The following is an 18,791-nucleotide window of genomic DNA, read 5'->3' as shown; positions in this document are numbered from 1 at the left end:
CTTACTTTTAAAAATTCCCAGAAATATTTTAATTCCCCTTTAAAGATATAAACTATGTCATACTATAAAGCAAAAGAAAAACCAATCATGTGAAGAGTAAATAGTATCGTTTAAACGAATTGTGGTTAAGCTTAGTTTGTAACTAATTCGTTTTTTATTTTCTTTCTACTTTTATCTGCTTCAGAGCCTCTTCAGTGGTTTAGATCTTCTATGTGTCAAATTATTCTAATCTCTTAAAAAGTTTAAGAGCTAAAATACAACACAATGACTACAAGAATGCCTTTGTCCTTTTCTGGGTAGGTACACCTAAGGCAACTTCTTTTTCTCTTCTTTGTTCTCTTCTTCTTTCTTATTCTTAAATCATCTTCAATATTGGACAGATGACAGCACTATGCCTGCCTCAAGATATTTCTGACTTTCTCTTTTTCTTTTTCTTTTTTTTTTTTTTGAGATGGAGTCTTGCTCTGTCAACCAGGCTAGAGTGCAGTGGCACAATCTTGGCTCACTACAACTTCTGCCTCCTGGGTTCCAGTGATTCTCCCAACTCAGCCTCCTGAGTAGCTGGGGTTACAGGCATGCACCACCACGCCTAGCTAATTTTTTGTATTTTTACTAGAGACGGGGTTTCACCATGTCGGCCAGGCTGGTCTTGAACTCCTGACCTCAAGGGATCTGCCTGCCTTGGCCTCCCAAAGTGCTGGGATTACACGTGTGAGCCACTGCGCCCGGCCTTTTCTGACTTTTTCTAAAGTCTTCTTTCTCTGGAGATGACATTATATAATAGCACTGTTCAATAGAAGTTTCTTTGATGATGGAACTGTTCTATAATCTGCATTGTCCCAGCCACTAGCCATATGTGACTACTGTAACACTTGAAATGTGGCTAGAGCAACTGAAGAACTGAATTTTGCATTTTACTGAATTTTAATTAATTAAAATAGAAATGCAAATAACCATAAGTGGTTAGTAGCTACCATACTGGACAGCAAAGATCTATAATTCAGCATTTAAAATCGATTTTGTTTTGTTTTCAAAAATGGAGTCAGACTGTTACAACCCAAAAGAACTGTAGGTTAAATTAAGGTAAATCACCAAATACTACATACACATTTGGGAAATCCAAACCAGATTTTTTCATGTGATAACCACACCCTCTTTTGACTTTAGCCTTGGAGGTAATGGAGTATGGCAGGAAAAACCCTGTATCAGCAGCTGGAAGACTCACCTTCTTTTCCTAGCTCTGCCATATATTGACCAAAAGAGTCAAAGTCCATTCAGATGGTTGAGGGGCCTTGGAATTTTGTTTTTGGTTTTCAAATACAAGTTGGAGGGCAGATCCGTTAGCCTCTTGAAATACCCAGAAATCACTTGTTTCCTCATCTAAAAATCAGGTATGACAGGATCATTTAATTATCCTGGAAATCAGATGAAGCATTGCATATGAAAGCACTTTGTAATGTCGATAGCACTGGGAAATGTAAAGACCTTTTACTGAAATATAAAGGTGTATGGTCAACTGAATATATCTCAGATAGTTAGGATTTGACTGTATATATTGAATATAACCTGTAGTGGGCCCCTTGGTAAACAGCTTACAGTTTTGTTGCAAGTTTTAGCCAAGAGAAAATTTATTTGTTGACTAGTCATGCCCTTTATTGGCCACATGATGAGCAGCAAAGATATTAACACACAGTGCACCTTGCAGAATTCAAGAATGTCTCAGTGTCTTGTGAACTAGGAAGCTGAAATGCAGTGGTATGCAGAAGGCTGGCTCAGTAGGAGCCTTGGGAGTGTCCTCCAGATAGATGTTTGTGCAGGTTGTATTTGATTCCAGTTGGCCATGAAAAGCTGGTTGCTCTAAAGAATGAGAATATACTTGGTTTTGCATTTACTAGAACTATCTGGGGAACAAATCTTGGGGTGGAAGAAAGAAGGGAGGGAGGGAAAGCTGTGCTTCAATACCTAGGGCTTCTTTCCTGGAATGGATCTGAGAATCTGGGATTGGGTGGCTAATATCTCATCTCTAGAAGGGAGAAAGAACTGGGTGGTGATGGCTTTGTATTTTCTATTGGAGTTCACTAGAGAATAGGTGAATGGAATGGGCTGCTATGATCCAGACATTAGGGAGGACAGGTTTGTGATACATTAGAAAACTTGAATGAGCCCTTCTATGATTCTCTCTTCCCTCTTTCTGCTTCCCGTTCTGAATCACCATCCGCAGGTTGTGGAATTAGCAAATCTATTATGTGAGCAATAGCAAACTTACAGGAGCCCTTGGCTCCATCTATCTCCCTGTTTGTGTCAGTTCCTTCTGGATGCTTTTAGTCTGTGGTCTTCATTCACTCTTTTTATGGGGAAGTAAAAGGAGTGGGACAGATTATGAGAACAGCTGGGTCCTCCCAGTTGCTGGGGTGGTTATTTTAAGCTTTGTTTAATGTGTCCAGAGACCCAGATGGCATTTTTAACTAAGCTGCTTTATTAAATCTTGTGATAAAGCATAGTGATGTTTATTGAAAAGGCAGACACGCATCAGCAACATTTTGCGTGAAACTTGCTCTAAGAATTTTCTATAAAACATCTGTTCTCTTGGAGCCTTTTGTGAACTCTGGAAGTTTGCTAGTTTCTATACAGACTTGAGGACAAGAAGTTGGAACCCACTTTTGGAGATGTCCAAGCATAGGTATTGGAATCATTAATCCTAACCCTCTCAGTTTTAAGGCCCCGGATACCCTTCTGTTAGAGAACAGTAACATGAGCAAGCACTGTAATAACATTTAAACAAGATTATTTGGAAATAATGGACAAGAAAAATTAGTATACATTGTTTGGGGATTTTAAAATTAAAGATAAAAAGCTAGGGCTTCAATGACCTGTGCCAGCCTATAGCCTTAAGAGTCAATTTGCAAACACTCAAGATTTGGCCAATATGCCTCTACTACTTCTACTTAACACAGTTAAAGGGAAATTTTTAGAGTCTTTCATCTGATTTGACTCTCTTAGTTACGAATAAGAGGATATCTAGAATATATATGTGACTTGTTAAAATGAAAATCCACCTTCTCTGAGTCTTCAAATATCTTTCATATCTTACATTTTTAGTCACATCAACTTTTGAAGTCATGTCCGTAGTTGTATGAAAAGAAAAATTTCAGGAACATTCAACCTCAAAAGTTCTTTTTCTTAGTCTGAAGTCGTAGAAGCATTTGACTTTTACTTTCTCTTTTTAAGTTTGTACTAGTAGGTATATTGTATAAATATAATATTTAATTATTGCCTTTGTATTCTTTTTCTCTAGTAAACATCCTGGTTTTTAGCTATCAATATGTAGTTTTACATTTAGGGATTTCTAATGGAAAGAGAAAGGAATCTGAAATCAGAGGACGAGAGTTTATTCTACTTGACCAAACACATACACAATACTGGAAGGAGAGTTTTACAACAAATATTTAATATCTATGACATGTAAAACGTTTTTTGAAATCAAGAAAATTCAAACAATTCAATACAAATATCATCAATAATGACACATGAACAGGTGGCCAACCTTACTAATAACCAGAGAAATATAAATTAAAACAATCCATCAACTTGTAAGAAAGATGAAATTACCCAGAGTTGGTGTAGGTGATGGAAAATTGTCATGTTTGTATACTGTTCATAGAAGTTAAATTGACATAACTTTTTGGTCAGGCAATTTGGAAGTATATATCTAAATTAATAGAGTAGTTTTCTAATAACCTGGGAATCTCTTAATCTAAGAATCTTTACTGTAGATTTTTCTAGAACAAATGTACAAACATCTGTGTACAAGGGTAGTCACTGCAACATTTTGCTAAGGAAAAACTCAGAAAAAATCTATATGTTCAACAGAGAACAGGTACATAATTTATGACACAACTGCACAATATACACCACTAAAATAAAGGATATAAATTTATATGTAGTATGAAAAAGATGTGAATGATAGCTTGTTGGTGAAAAACAGCAATGACTGGAATATTGTGTGTAACGTAATCCTTCTTTTCTGTATATAATGTAGGCATAGAAAATAGGACTGAAAGGACATACTCTAGTCAACAGTGTATATAGCTTGGGTGGACGGGGTGTATAATGGGGAAGGAGAGTCCCTTTTCCTATCTATTCCATATACATCTCTGGATTTAAAAGATCATACATGCATATGCATTACCTTCAAAATTAAAATGATAAAGACAAAAGGAGAAGCTTTGGATTTGAATCATGATACTACTGTTTGCAACGTCTATGACCGTGGGGAAGTCGCCTAGCCTCCTGGGGTTTATTTCCTCATTTATAAAAATAGGGAAAGTAATAATACTTGTCTACATATCTTCTAGGGTTGTTGGGAGGATTGAATGTGATAATGGGTTACAGCATTATGAATTATTTATTCATATAACACAATTATTATAAAAATAGTTTGCTCTGATTAAAATAAAAGAAGGACAAGATCGTGTGTGTTTTTCAGTCCCGGTAGCTTTACTAACCAGAAAGCGCCTGCTGATGTGGTGATCACAGTTGCTTTGGTGCAGCTTCGTCTTGAATTTTGGCATTTCTCCATGCTGCTAGCTAAGGCTGAGGTGGCGACTGTGGAAGGTGTGATCTCCTCCCCCTCCCAGCACACATTTGTGTGCATACTCACACTCACGCACACACAAACACACACATGCACACTCTATCACAGTACATGAGGTGGCAGCAGCTGCTCCGGCATAGACTTTCACACAACATAAAGGGCTTTTTTGGTGTGGTCTGTGCATTATTTCCTGTTAAGCATGAGCTGAGTCAGTGCCATGCTTTTCCATCTGAAACCTTTCTGAGGCTCAGGCTGTGTTAAGAGCAAACCCTCTCCCCTCCATGCCCACCCCATGGCCCTCTACTGAAGCCAGATCATAATCTGCTCATTTCATGAGGATTTTCAAACCGAATGGACTGGGCCATGTGAGAGATCACTGAAAGGAACAGACCAAGCAGAGGCTAAGAGACTCCACGCTAATCTGCTGAGTCATCTGAAAATGCAGAGCTGTGGGAGCTCATGGTGCTTTAAAGTACTTTGGCAGGATGTTTGTTCAGGGGGCCTGTTCCTGCAGCCCTGCTGAATGTTTGGTTAGGAGGCATAATCATTTTTTGGACAGGATCTCCCAAATGTAAAGTGATAGATGCTAATGTGGAATATGATACAGAAGATCCAGCTTGGATGTCATAAATAACAATAAATTGTTTAATCTTGCTGAGTTGTAAATCTATGATTGCCAGAGGTCTTTAGTTCACTGGAACATAGTATAGGGGCAGGGGCACTTAGCAAATAGGCAGTTATTATTTTCCAACCAGACAGAAACTGGTCTGATGGAATTTATCTAAAAAGGCATACACATGTATTGTAATTAATTGTGACAATTACTCTGAGAAAACACATGGCCCTAAAGAGGCTGAGGGGTTTTTTGTTCTACCTATAAATGTATATGTATATTCACCTATATTCTACCTATGTATAAGTAAGAGAATGAGTTTTTGTTTTGGGGATATATATTTATACGTATCTATACAGATAGATATACACATACTTAATTTCTGTCTACCTATTAAGGTGCAGTGCCAGATGGAAAGTATTTTTAAACATTTAGATAGCTTATTCTATAGCATATGTGTGCATATAGCCCCCCCATAAAGCTTTGTCTCTTTTCTGGATATATTTAACAAGGGGCTAGAACAGAGTCCAAAATGTCAGAAATGGTTGAAAATTTCATAGAAATGAAGGAGGTGTTTCCAAATGACCTATGTTTCTATGGCAATAAATAGAACTTGTGCTGCGTTGGATGGGTCAGGAGTAAGGAATATAAAAAGTGCAAGTATGACTATTCCAGGCAGAAATCTACCATGTAAGAACAGTTTTGTGCAGTGAGCTCAACAACATTGATCAGTTAGCAGTCCGGTTCAATACAACATTGATCAGGTAGCAAGCCGGTTCGGCAGTGCGAGTCGGAGACACAGATGGGGACAATCAAAGAAGATGCAGGTCAGGACAAGGATGCAGACATGTACCTGTCACTACCATGGACTTCAGCAGCTTCTTAGTGAGCAGGTTTATGATCAAAGAAGAAAGACATTGTTGATATGTAAGCATGTTACAATTAATTTGCTGTTTAGTTATAAGCAAACTACATCCAGTTTTTAGTTTTTAGGGTTTTTTTCTTTTTTCTTTTTTGAAACAGGTTCTTGTTCTGTCACCCAGGCTGGAGTGCAGACGTTATCCAAGCTCACTGCAGCCTTAACCTTCTGGGCTCCGTCGATCTTGCCACCACAGCCTCCCAAGAAGCAGGGACTACAGGCGAAGGCCACCATGGCCAGCTAATTTATCTTATTTTTTTGTAGAGATGAGGTCTTGCTGTATTGCCCAGGCTGCTCTTGAGCTACTGGCACTGTAGATATTTCCATGTTTATACAGATGGCGGTGTAGATATTTCCTTGTTTATGTAGATGGCGGTGTAGATATTTCCATGTTTGTAGAGATGGCGGTGTATATATTGCCATGTTTATAGAGACAGCAGGGTAGATATTTCCTTGTTTATAGAGATAGTATTGTAGGTATTTCCATGTTTATAGAGATAGTGGAGTAGGTATTTCCATGTTTATACAGATAGCGGTATAGATATTTCCATGTTTATACAGATGGCGGTGTCGATATTTCCATGTTTATACAGATATCGGTGTAGATATTTGCATGTTTATACAGCTCACGGTGTAGATATTTACATCTATATACAGATGGCAGTGTAGATATTTCCATGTTTATACAGATGGCGGTGGAGGTATTTCCATGTATATGGAGATGGCAGTGTAGATATTTTCATGTTTATGGAGATGGCGGTGTAGATATTTCCATGTTTATAGAGACAGTGGTGTAGATATTTTCATGTCTATAGAGATGGCTGTGTAGATATTTCCATGTATACAGATGACAGTGTAGATATTTCCGTGTTTATACAGATGGTGGTGTAGATATTTCCATGTTTATACAAATGGCTATGTAGATATTTCCGTCTGTATTCTGATGGAAGTGCAGATATTTCCATGTTTATAGAGAGAGCGGTCGTGATATTTCTATGTTTATACAGATAAAGATGTAGATATTTCCATGTTTATACAGACAGCGGCGTAGATATTTACATGTTTATACAGGTAGCGGTTTAGGTATTTCCAAGTTTATACTGATTGCTGTGGAGATATTTCCATGTTTATACAGATAGCGGTGTAGATAATTCCATGTTTATAGAGATAGCGGTGGAGATATTCCCATGTTTGTACAGATAGTGATGTAGATATTTCAATGTTCATACAGATAGCGGTGGAGATATTTCCATGTATATACAGATAGCGGTGGAGATATTTCCATGTTGATACAGATAGTGTTGGAGATATTTCCATGTTTATAGAGATGGCGTTGTAGATATTTCCATATTTATACAGATAGCCGTTTAGATATTTCGATGTTTATTCCCATGATGGTGTAGATATTTCGATGTTTATACAGATAGCGGTGTGGCTACTTCCATGTTTATACAGATGACAGTGTAGATATTTCCATGTTTATACAGATAGCAATGTAGATATTTGCATGTTTATAGAGATAGCGGTGTAGATATTTTGATGTTTATACAGATGGCTGTGTGAATATTTCCATGTGTATACAGATGGCAGTGTAGATATTTCCATGTTTACACAAATGGAGGTGTAGCTATTTCCATGTTTACACAGATGACTTCGTAGGTATTTCCATGTTTTTACAGATGGCGGTGTAGATGTTTCCATGTTTATATAGAAATTGGAGTTTCTATTTCTATGTTTATACAGATAACGATGAAGATATTTCCATGTTTATAGAGATGGCTGTGTAGATATTTCCATTTTTATGCAGTTGGCAGTGTAGATATTTCCATGTTTATACAGATAATGGTGTAGGTATTTCCATGTTTATACAGATGACTGTGTAGATATTTCCATGTTTATACAGATGGCGGTGTAGATATTTCCATTATTATAGAGATGGCAGTGTAGGTATTTCCATGTTTGTGGAGATAGCGATGTAGATATTTCCATGTTTATATAGATAGCGGTGTAGATAATTCCATGTTTATACAGATAGCGGTGTTGGTATTTCCTTGTTTATACAGAAAGCGGTGTAGATATTTCCATGTTTATACAGCTCGCGGTGTAGATATTTACATCTTTATACAGATGGCAGTGTAGATATTTCCATATTTATGCAGATAGCGGTGTAGATATTTCTAAGTTTAAACAGATGGCGGTGTAGATAGTTCCGTGTTTATGGAGATGGGGTTGTAGATATTTTCATGTTTACAGAGATGACGGTGTAGATGTTTCCATGTTTATAGAGAGAGCGGTATAGGTATTTCCATGTGTATAGAGATAGCGGTGTGGATGTTTCCATGTTTATACTGATGGCTGTGTAGATTTTACTATGTGTATACAGATGGCAGTGTAGATATTTCCATGTTTACACAACTAGCGTTGTAGATATTTCCATGTTTATACAGATAGTGGTGTAGATATTTCCATGTTTATACAGATAGCAGTGTTGGTATTTCCATGTTTATGCAGATAGCGTTGTAGATATTTCCATGTTTATACAGCTCGTGGTGTAGATATTTCCATCTTTATACAGATGTCAGTGTAGATATTTCCATGTTTATACAGATAGGTGTGTAGATATTTCCATGTTTACACAGATGGCGTTGCAGATAGTTCCATGTTTATGGAGATGGCAGTGTAGATATTTTCATGTTTATAGGGATGTCGGTGTAGATATTTACATGTTTATAGAGATAGCAGTGTAGGTATTTCCATGTGCATAGAGATAGCATTGTAGTAGTTTCCATGTTTATACTGATGGCTGTGTAGATATTTCCATGTGTATACTGATGGCAATGTAGATATTTTCATGTTTATAGAGATGGTAGAGCAAATATTTCCTTGTTTATACAGATGTCTGTGTTGATACTTCCATGTTCATACAGATGGCGGTTTAGATATTTCCATGTTTATAGAGATAGCGGTGTAGGTATTTCCATGTTTATAGAGATAGCGGTGTAGGTATTTCCATGTTTATATAGATAGCTGTGCAGATATTTCCATGTTGATAGAGATAGTAGTGTAGATATTTCCATGTTAATACAGACAGCGATGATATATTTCCATGTTTATACAGATGATGGTGTAGATATTTCCATGTTTATACACATGGGGGTGTAGGTATTTCCATGTTTATACAGATAGCATTGTAGGTATTTCCATGTTTATACAGATAGCGGTGTAGATATTTCCATGTTTATACAGATAGCAGTGGAGATATTTCCATGTTTATACACATTGTGGTGTAGATATTTCCATGTTTATAGAGATAGTGGAGTAGATATTTCCATGTTTACACTGAAAGCGGTGTAGGTATTTCCATCTTTACAATGATAGCGGTGTAGATATTTCCATCTTTACACAGATAGCGTTGTAGATATTCCCATGTTTACACAGACAACGGTGTAGATATTTCCATGTTTACTCAGAAAGCGTTGTAGATATTTCCATGTTTATACAGATAACGGTGTTGGTATTTCCGTGTTTATACAGATAGGGTGTAGATATTTTCACGTTTATGCAGCTCGCCGTGTAGATATTTCCATTTTTATAGAGATGGCAGTGTAGATATTTCCACGTTTTTACATATGACAGTGTACATATTTCCATGTTTATACAGATGGCGGTGTGGATAGTTCCATGTTTATCGAGATGGCAGTGTAGATATTTTCATGTTTATAGAGATGGAGGTGTAGATATTTCCATGTTTATAGAGATAGCGGTGTAGGTATTTCCATGTTTATACAGATGGCTGTGTAGATATTTCCATGTGTATACAGATGGCATTGTAGATATTTCCATGTGTATACAGATGGTGGTGTAGATATTTCCATGTCTATACAGTTGACTGTGTAGATATTTCCATGTTTTTACAGACGGCGTGGTAGATATTTCCATGTTTTTAAAGATGGCGGTGTGGATATTTCCATGTTTATTCAGATGGCGGTGTAGATATTTCCATGTGTCTACAGATGGCATTGTAGACTTTTCCATGTTTATACTGATGGTGGTATAGATATTTCCAGGTTTATACAGATGACTGTGTAGATATTTCCATGTTTTTACAGATGGCGGTGTAGATATTTCCATGTTTATAGAGATAGCGGTGTAGATATTTCCATGTTTATGCAGATGGTGGTGTAGATATTTCCATGTTTATAGAGATAGCGGTGTAGATATTTCCATATTTATGCAGATGCGTTGTAGATATTTCCATGTTTATACAGATAGCGGTGTATGTATTTCCATCTCTATACAGATAGCGGTGTAGATATTTCCATGTTTAAACATATAGCGGTGTAGACATTTCCATGTTTATACAGATGTCAGTGTTGATACTTCCATGTTTATACAGATAGCGGCGATGATGTTTCTATGTTTATACAGATGGCGTTCATGATATTTCCATGTTTATACAGATGGCGTTGTAGATATTTCTTTGTTTATACAGATGGTGGTGTAGATATTTCCATGATTATTCAGATGGAGTTGTAGATATTTCCATGTTTATACAGATGGCGATGCAGTTATTTCCATGTTTGCACAGATAGCGGTGTAGATATTTCCATGTTTACACAGGTAGCGTTGTAGATATTTCCATATTTATATAGATAGCGGAGTAGATATTTCCATGTTTACACAGATATCGGTGTTGATATTTCCATCTTTACAATGATAGTGGTGTAGATATTTCCATCTTTCCACAGATAGCAGTGTAGATATTTCCATGTTTACACGGATAGCGGTGTAGATATTTCCATGTTTCCACAGATAGCAGTGTAGATATTTCCATGTTTATGAAAATGGTGGTGTAGATATTTCCATGTTTATAGAGATAGCGGTGTAGATATTTCCAAATTTATACAGATGTCGGTGTAGATATTTCCATGTTTATACAGATAGCAGTGTAGGTATTTCCATGTTTATACAGATTGCGGTGTAGATATTTCCCTGTTTATACAGATAGCGGTGTTGATTCTTCCATGATTATACAGAGAGCGGTGTTGTTATTTCCATGTTTATTCAGATGGCGGTGAAGATATTTCCATGTTTAAACAGATGGCATTGTCGACATTTCCATGTTTATACAGATGTTGGTGTAGATATTTCCATGTTTACACACATAGTGGTGTAGATATTTCCATGTTTACACAGGCAGCGTTGTAGATATTTCCATGTTTATATAGATAGTGTTGTAGGTATTTCCATGTTTATACAGATAGCGGTGTAGATATTTCCATGTTTATACAGATAGCAGTGGAGATATTTCCATGTTTATACACATAGTGGTGTAGATGTTTCCATGTTTATATAGATAGCGGAGTAGATATTTCCATGTTTACACTGATAGCGGTGTAGGTATTTCCATGTTTACAATGATAGCGGTGTAGATATTTCCATCTTTACACAGATAGCGTTGTAGATATTCCCATGTTTACACAGACAACGGTGTAGATATTTCCATGTTTACTCAGAAAGCGTTGTAGATATTTCCATGTTTATACAGATAACGGTGTTGGTATTTCCGTGTTTATACAGATAGCGGTGTAGATATTTTCAGGTTTATACAGCTCGCCGTGTAGATATTTCCATTTTTATAGAGATGGCAATGTAGATATTTCCACGTTTTTACATATGACAGTGTACATATTTCCATGTTTATACAGATGGCGGTGTAGATAGTTCCATGTTTATCGAGATGGCAGTGTAGATATTTTCATGTTTATAGAGATGGAGGTGTAGATATTTCCATGTTTATAGAGATAGCGGTGTAGTTATTTCCATGTTTATACAGATGGCTGTGTAGATATTTCCATGTGTATACAGATGGCATTGTAGATATTTCCATGTTTCTACAGATGGTGGTGTAGATATTTCCATGTCTATACAGATGACTGTGTAAATATTTCCATGTTTTTACAGATGGCGTGGTAGATATTTCCAAGTTTTTAAAGATGGCGGTGTGGATATTTCCATGTTTATTCAGATGGCGTTGTAGATATTTCCATGTGTCTACTGATGGCATTGTAGACATTTCCATGTTTATACAGATGGTGGTGTAAATATTTCCATGTTTATACAGATGACTGTGTAGATATTTCCATGTTTTTACAGATGACGGTGTAGATATTTCCATGTTTTTACAGATAGCTGTGTAGATATTTCCATGTTTATGCAGATGGCAGTGTAGATATTTCCATGTTTATACAGATGGCGGTGATGAAACTTCCATGTTTATACAGAGAGCGGTGTTAATATTTCCATGTTTATTCAGATGGCGGTGTAGATATTTCCATGTTTAAACAGATGGCGGTGTAGATATTTCCATGTTTATAGAGATGGCTGTGTAGATATTCCCATGTTTATAGAGATGGCGGTGTAGTTATTTCCACGTTTATACAGATGGCATTGTAGATATTTCCATGTTTGCACAGATAGCAGTGTAGTTATTTCCATCTTTCTACAGATGGCAGTGTAGATATTTCCATGTTTATAGAGATAGTGGTTGAGTTATTTCTATGTTTATACAGATAGCAGTGTAGATATTTCCATGTTTATAGATATAGCGGTGTAGATATTTCCATGTTTATACAGCTCGCCGTGTAGATAATTCCATTTTTATGGAGATGGCAGTGTAGATGTTTCCACGTTTATACATATGACTGTGTACATATTTCCATGTTTATACAGATGGCGGTGTAGATAGTTTCATGTTTATGGAGATGGCAGTGTAGATATTTTCATGTTTATAGAGATGCGTGTGTAGGTATTTCCAAGTTTATAGAGATAGCGGTGTAGGTATTTCCATGTTTATACAGATGGCTGTGTAGGTATTTCCATGTGTATACAGATGGCATTATAGACATTTCCATGTTTATACAGATGGTTGTGTAGATATTTCCATGTTTATACAGATGACTGTGTAGGTATTTCCATGTTTTCACAGATGGCGGTGTAGATATTTCCATGTTTTTACAGATGGCGTTGTAGATATTTCCATGTTTATACAGATGGCGGTGCAGATATATCCATGTTTATACAGATGGCGGTGTTGATACTTCCATATTTATGCAGAGAGCGGTGTAGATATTTCCATGTTTATACAGCTCGCCGTGTAGATATTTCCAGTTTTATAGAGATGGCGGTGTAGATATTTCCACGTTTATACATATGACAGTGTACATATTTCCATGTTTATACAGATGGCGGTGCAGATAATTCCATGTTTATGGAGATGGCAGTGTAGATATTTTCATGTTTGTAGAGATGGGTTTGTAGATACTTACATGTTTATAGAGATAGCGGTGTAGGTATTTCCATGTTTATACGGATGGCTGTGTAGATATTTCCATGTGTACAGATGTCATTGTAGATATTTCCATGTTTATACAGATGGTGGTGTAGATACTTCCATGTCTATACAGATGACTGTGTAGGTATTTCCATGTTTTTACAGATGGTGGTGTAGATATTTCCATGTTTATACAGCTGACTGTGAAGATATTTCCATGTTTTTACAGATGGCGGTGTAGATTTTCCATGTTTTTACAGATGGTGGTGTAGATATTTCCATGTTTATGCAGATGGCGGTGTAGATATTTCCATGTTTTTACAGATGGTGGTGTAGATATTTCCAAGTTTATGCAAATGGTGGTGTAGATATTTCCATGTTTATAGAGATAGCGGTGAAGATATTTCCATATTTATACAGAGGTCGGCATAGATATTTCCATGTTTATACAGATAGCAGTGGAGATATTTCCATATATATGCACATAGCGGTGTAGATACTTCCATGTTTATGTAGATAGCGGAGTAGATATTTCCATGTTTACACTGATAGCGGTGTAGGTATTTCCATCCTTACAATGATAGCGGAGTAGATATTTTCATCTTTACAAAGAAAGTGTTGTAGATCTTCCCATGTTTACACAGATAACGGTGTAGATATTACCATGTTTACTCAGAAAACGTTGTAGATATTTCCATTTATATACAGATAGCTGTGTTGGTATTTCCATGTTTATACAGATATCGGTGTAGATATTTCCATGTTTATACAGCTCGCCGTGTAGATATTTCCATTTATATAGAGATGGCGGTGTAGATATGTCCACGTTCATACATATGACAGTGTACGTATTTCCATGTTTATACAGATGGCGGTGTAGATAGTTCCATGTTTATGGAGATGGCAGTGTAGATATTTTCATGTTTATAGAGATGGGGGTGTAGATATTTCCATGTTTATAGAGATAGCGGTGTAGGTATTTCCATGTTTATACAGATGGCTGTGTAAATATTTCCATGCGTATACAGATGGCATTGTAGATATTTCCATGTTTATGCAGATGGAGGCGTAGATATTTCCTTGTTTGTACAGATGACTGTGTAGATATTTCCATGTTTTTACAGATGGCGGTGTAGATATTTCCATGTTTATAGATATAGCGGTGTAGATATTTCCTTGTTTATATAGATAGCGCAGTAGATATATCCATGTTTACACAGATAGCGGTGTAGATATTTCCATCTTTACAATGAGAGTGGTATAGATATTTCCATCTTTCCACAGATAGCGGTGTAGATAATTCCATGTTTACTCGGATAGCGGTGTAGATATTTCCATGTTTACACAGATAGCGTTGTAGGTATTTCCATGTTTATACAGATAGCGGTGTAGATATTTCCATGTTTATACAGATAGCAGTGGAGATATTTCCATGTTTATACACATAGTGGTGTAGATATTTCCATGTTTACATAGATAGCAGAGTAGATATTTCCATGTTTACACTGATATCGGTGTAGGTATTTCCATCTTTACAATGATAGCGGTGTAGTTATTTCCATCTTTACACAGATAGCGTTGTTGATATTCCCATGTTTACACAGACAACGGTGTAGATATTTCCATGTTTACTCAGAAAGCGTTGTAGATATTTCCATGTTTATACAGATAACGGTGTTGTTATTTCCGTGTTTATACAAATAGCGGTGTTGATATTTTCAGGTTTATACAGCTTGCCGTGTAGATATTTCCATTTTTATAGAGATGTCAGTGTAGATATTTCCACGTTTTTACATATGACAGCGTACATATTTCCATGTTTATACATATGGCGGTGTAGATAGTTCCATGTTTATCGAGATGGCAGTGTTGATATTTTCATGTTTATAGAGATGGAGGTGTAGATATTTCCATGTTTATAGAGATAGCGGTGTAGGTATTTCCATGTTTATACAGATGGCTGTGTAGATATTTCTATGTGTATACAGATGGCATTGTAGATATTTCCATGTTTATACAGATGGCGGTGTAGATATTTCCAAGTCTATACAGATAACTGTGTAGATATTTCCAAGTTTTTACAGATGGCGTGGTAGATATTTCCATGTTTTTAAAGATGGCGGTGTGGATATTTCCATGTTTATTCAGATGGCGGTGTAGATATTTCCATGTGTCTACAGATGGCATTGTAGACATTTCCATGTTTATACTGATGGTGGTGTATATATTTCCATGTTTATACAGATGACTGTGAAGATATTTCCATGTTTTTACAGATGACGGTGTAGATATTTCCATGTTTTTACAGATAGCGATGTAGATATTTCCATGTTTATACAGATGGCAGTGTAGATATTTCCATGTTTACACAGATGGCGGTGTTGAAACTTCCATGTTTTTACAGAGAGCGGTGTTGATATTTCCATGTTTATTCAGATGGTCGTGTAGATATTTCCATGTTTAAACAGATGGCGGTGTAGATATTTCCATGTTTATAGAGATGGCTGTGTAGATATTTCCATGTTTATAGAGATGGTGGTGTAGTTATTTCCACGTTTATACAGATGGCATTGTAGATATTTCCATGTTTGCACAGATAGCAGTGTAGTTATTTCCATCTTTCTACAGATGGCAGTGTAGATATTTCCATGTTTATATAGATAGCGGAGTAGATATATCCATGTTTACACAGATAGCGGTGTAGATATTTCCATCTTTACAATGAGAGTGGTATAGATATTTCCATCTTTCCACAGATAGCGGAGTAGATATTCCCATATTTACTCGGATAGCGGTGTAGATATTTCCATGTTTACACAGATAGCGGTGTAGATATTTCCATGTTTATGAAAATGGTGGTGTAGATATTTCCATGTTTATAGAGATAGCGGTGTAGATATTTCCAAATTTGTACCGATGTCGGTGTAGATATTTCCATGTTTATACAGACAGCAGTGTAGCTATTTCCATGTTTATACAGATAGCGGTGTAGATATTTCCCTGTTTATTCAGATAGCGGTGTAGATCTTTCCATGTCTATACAGATCGTGGTGTAGATATTTCCATGTTTACACAGATAGCGGTGTAGATATTTCCATGTTTTTATAGATGGCGGTGTTGATACTTCCATGATTATACAGAGAGTGGTGTTATTTCCATGTTTATTCAGATGGCGGTGTAGATATTTCCATGTTTAAACAGATGTTGGTGTAGATATTTCCATGTTTATAGAGATGGCTGAGTAGATATTTTCATGTTTATAGAGATGGCGGTTTAGATATTTCCACGTTTATAAAGATGGCGTTGTAGATATTTCCATGTTTGCACAGATAGAGGTGTAGTTGTTTCCATCTTTCCACAGATGGCAGTGTAGTTATTTCAATGTTTATAGAGATAGTGGTTGAGATATTTCCATGTTTATACAGATAGCGGTGTAGATATTTCCATGTTTATAGATATAGCGGTGTAGATATTTCCATGTTTTTAGAGATAGTGGTATAGATATTTCCATATTTACGCAGACAGCGGTGTAGATATATTCATGTTTACACAGATAGCGGTGTAGATATTTCCATGTTTCCACAGATAGCAGTGTAGATATTTCCATGTTTATGAAAATGGTGGTGTAGATATTTCCATGATAATAGAGATAGCGGTGTAGATATTTCCAAATTTATACAGATTTCGGTGTAGATATTTCCATGTTTATACAGATAGCGGTGTAGATATTTCCATGTTTATACAGATAGCGGTGTAGATATTTCCCTGTTTATACAGATAGTGTTGTATATCTTTCCATGTCTATACAGATCGTGGTGTAGATATTTCCATGTTTACACAGATAGCGGTGTAGATATTTCCATGTTTATACAGATGGCGGTTTAGATATTTCCATGTTTATACAGATGGGGGTGTTGATACTTCCATGATTATACAGAGAGTGTGTTGTTATTTCCATGTTTATTCAGATGGCGGTGTAGATATTTCCATGTTTAAACAGATGTCATTGTATGCATTTCCATGTTTATACAGATGGTGGTGTAGATATTTCCATGTTTATACAGATGACTGTGTAGATATTTCCATGTTTTTACAGCTGACGGTGTAGTTATTTCCACGTTTATACAGATGGTGTTGTCGATATTTCCAGGTTTGCACAGATAGCAGTGTAGTTATTTCCATCTTTCTACAGATGTCAGTGTAGATATTTCCATGTTTATAGAGATAGTAGTTGAGATATTTCCATGTTTATACAGATAGCGGTGCAGATATTTCCATGTTTATAGATATAGCGGTGTAGATATTTCCATGTTTATAGAGATAGTGGTGTAGATATTTCCATGTTTTTACAGATGGCGGTGTAGATATTTCCATATTTATACAGACAGCGGTGAGGCTATTTCCATGTTTAAACAGAGAGCAATGTAGATATTTCCATGTTTACAGAGATGGCTGTGTAGATATTTCTATGTTTATACAGAAGGATGTGTAGATATTTCCATGTTTATACAGATAGTGTTGTAGGTATTTCCATGTATATAGAGATAGCTGTGTAGATATTTCCGTGTGTATACAGATGGCTGTGTAGATATTTCCATGTGTATACAGATGACAGTGTGGATATTTCCATGTTCATACAGATAGCGGTGTAGTTATTTCCATGTTTATACAGATGACTGTGTATATATTTCCATGTTTATAGAGATGGCGGAGTAGATATTCCCATGTTTATAGAGATAGCGGTGTAGATACTTCCATGTTTATAGAGATAGCGGTGTAGATATTTCCATATTTACTGATAGCCGTGTAGATATTTCCATGTTTATTCAGATGGCGGTGTAGATATTTCCATGTTTATAGAGATGGCTTTGTAGATATTTCCATGTTTATACAGATGGCAGTGTAGATATTTCCATGTTTATACAGATAGTGGTGTAGATATTTCCATGTTTATACTGAAGACTGTGTTGGTATTTCCATGTTTATACAGATGGTGGTGTCGATATTTCCATGTTTATAGAGACAGCCTTGTAGATATTTCCATGCTTACACAGATAGCGGTGTAGACATTTATGTGTTTATAGAGATAGCGGTGTAGATATTCTCATATTTATACTGATAGCTGTGAAGATATTTCCATGTTTATAGAGACAGCGCTGTAGATATTTCCATGTTTATTCAGATTGTGGTGTAGTTATTTCCATGTTTATACAGATGGTGGTGTATATATTTCCATCTTTATACAGATGGCGGTGTAGATATTTCCATGTTTACAGAGATAACGGTGTAGATATTTCCATGTTTATACAGATAGCTGTGTAGATATTTCCAT

This window comes from Pan paniscus, chromosome 12 (assembly GCF_029289425.2).
Source record: "Pan paniscus chromosome 12, NHGRI_mPanPan1-v2.0_pri, whole genome shotgun sequence".
NCBI lineage: Eukaryota > Metazoa > Chordata > Mammalia > Primates > Hominidae > Pan > Pan paniscus.
The sequence above is the reverse complement of the archived record's forward strand: the minus strand, read 5'-3'. Positions refer to the sequence as shown.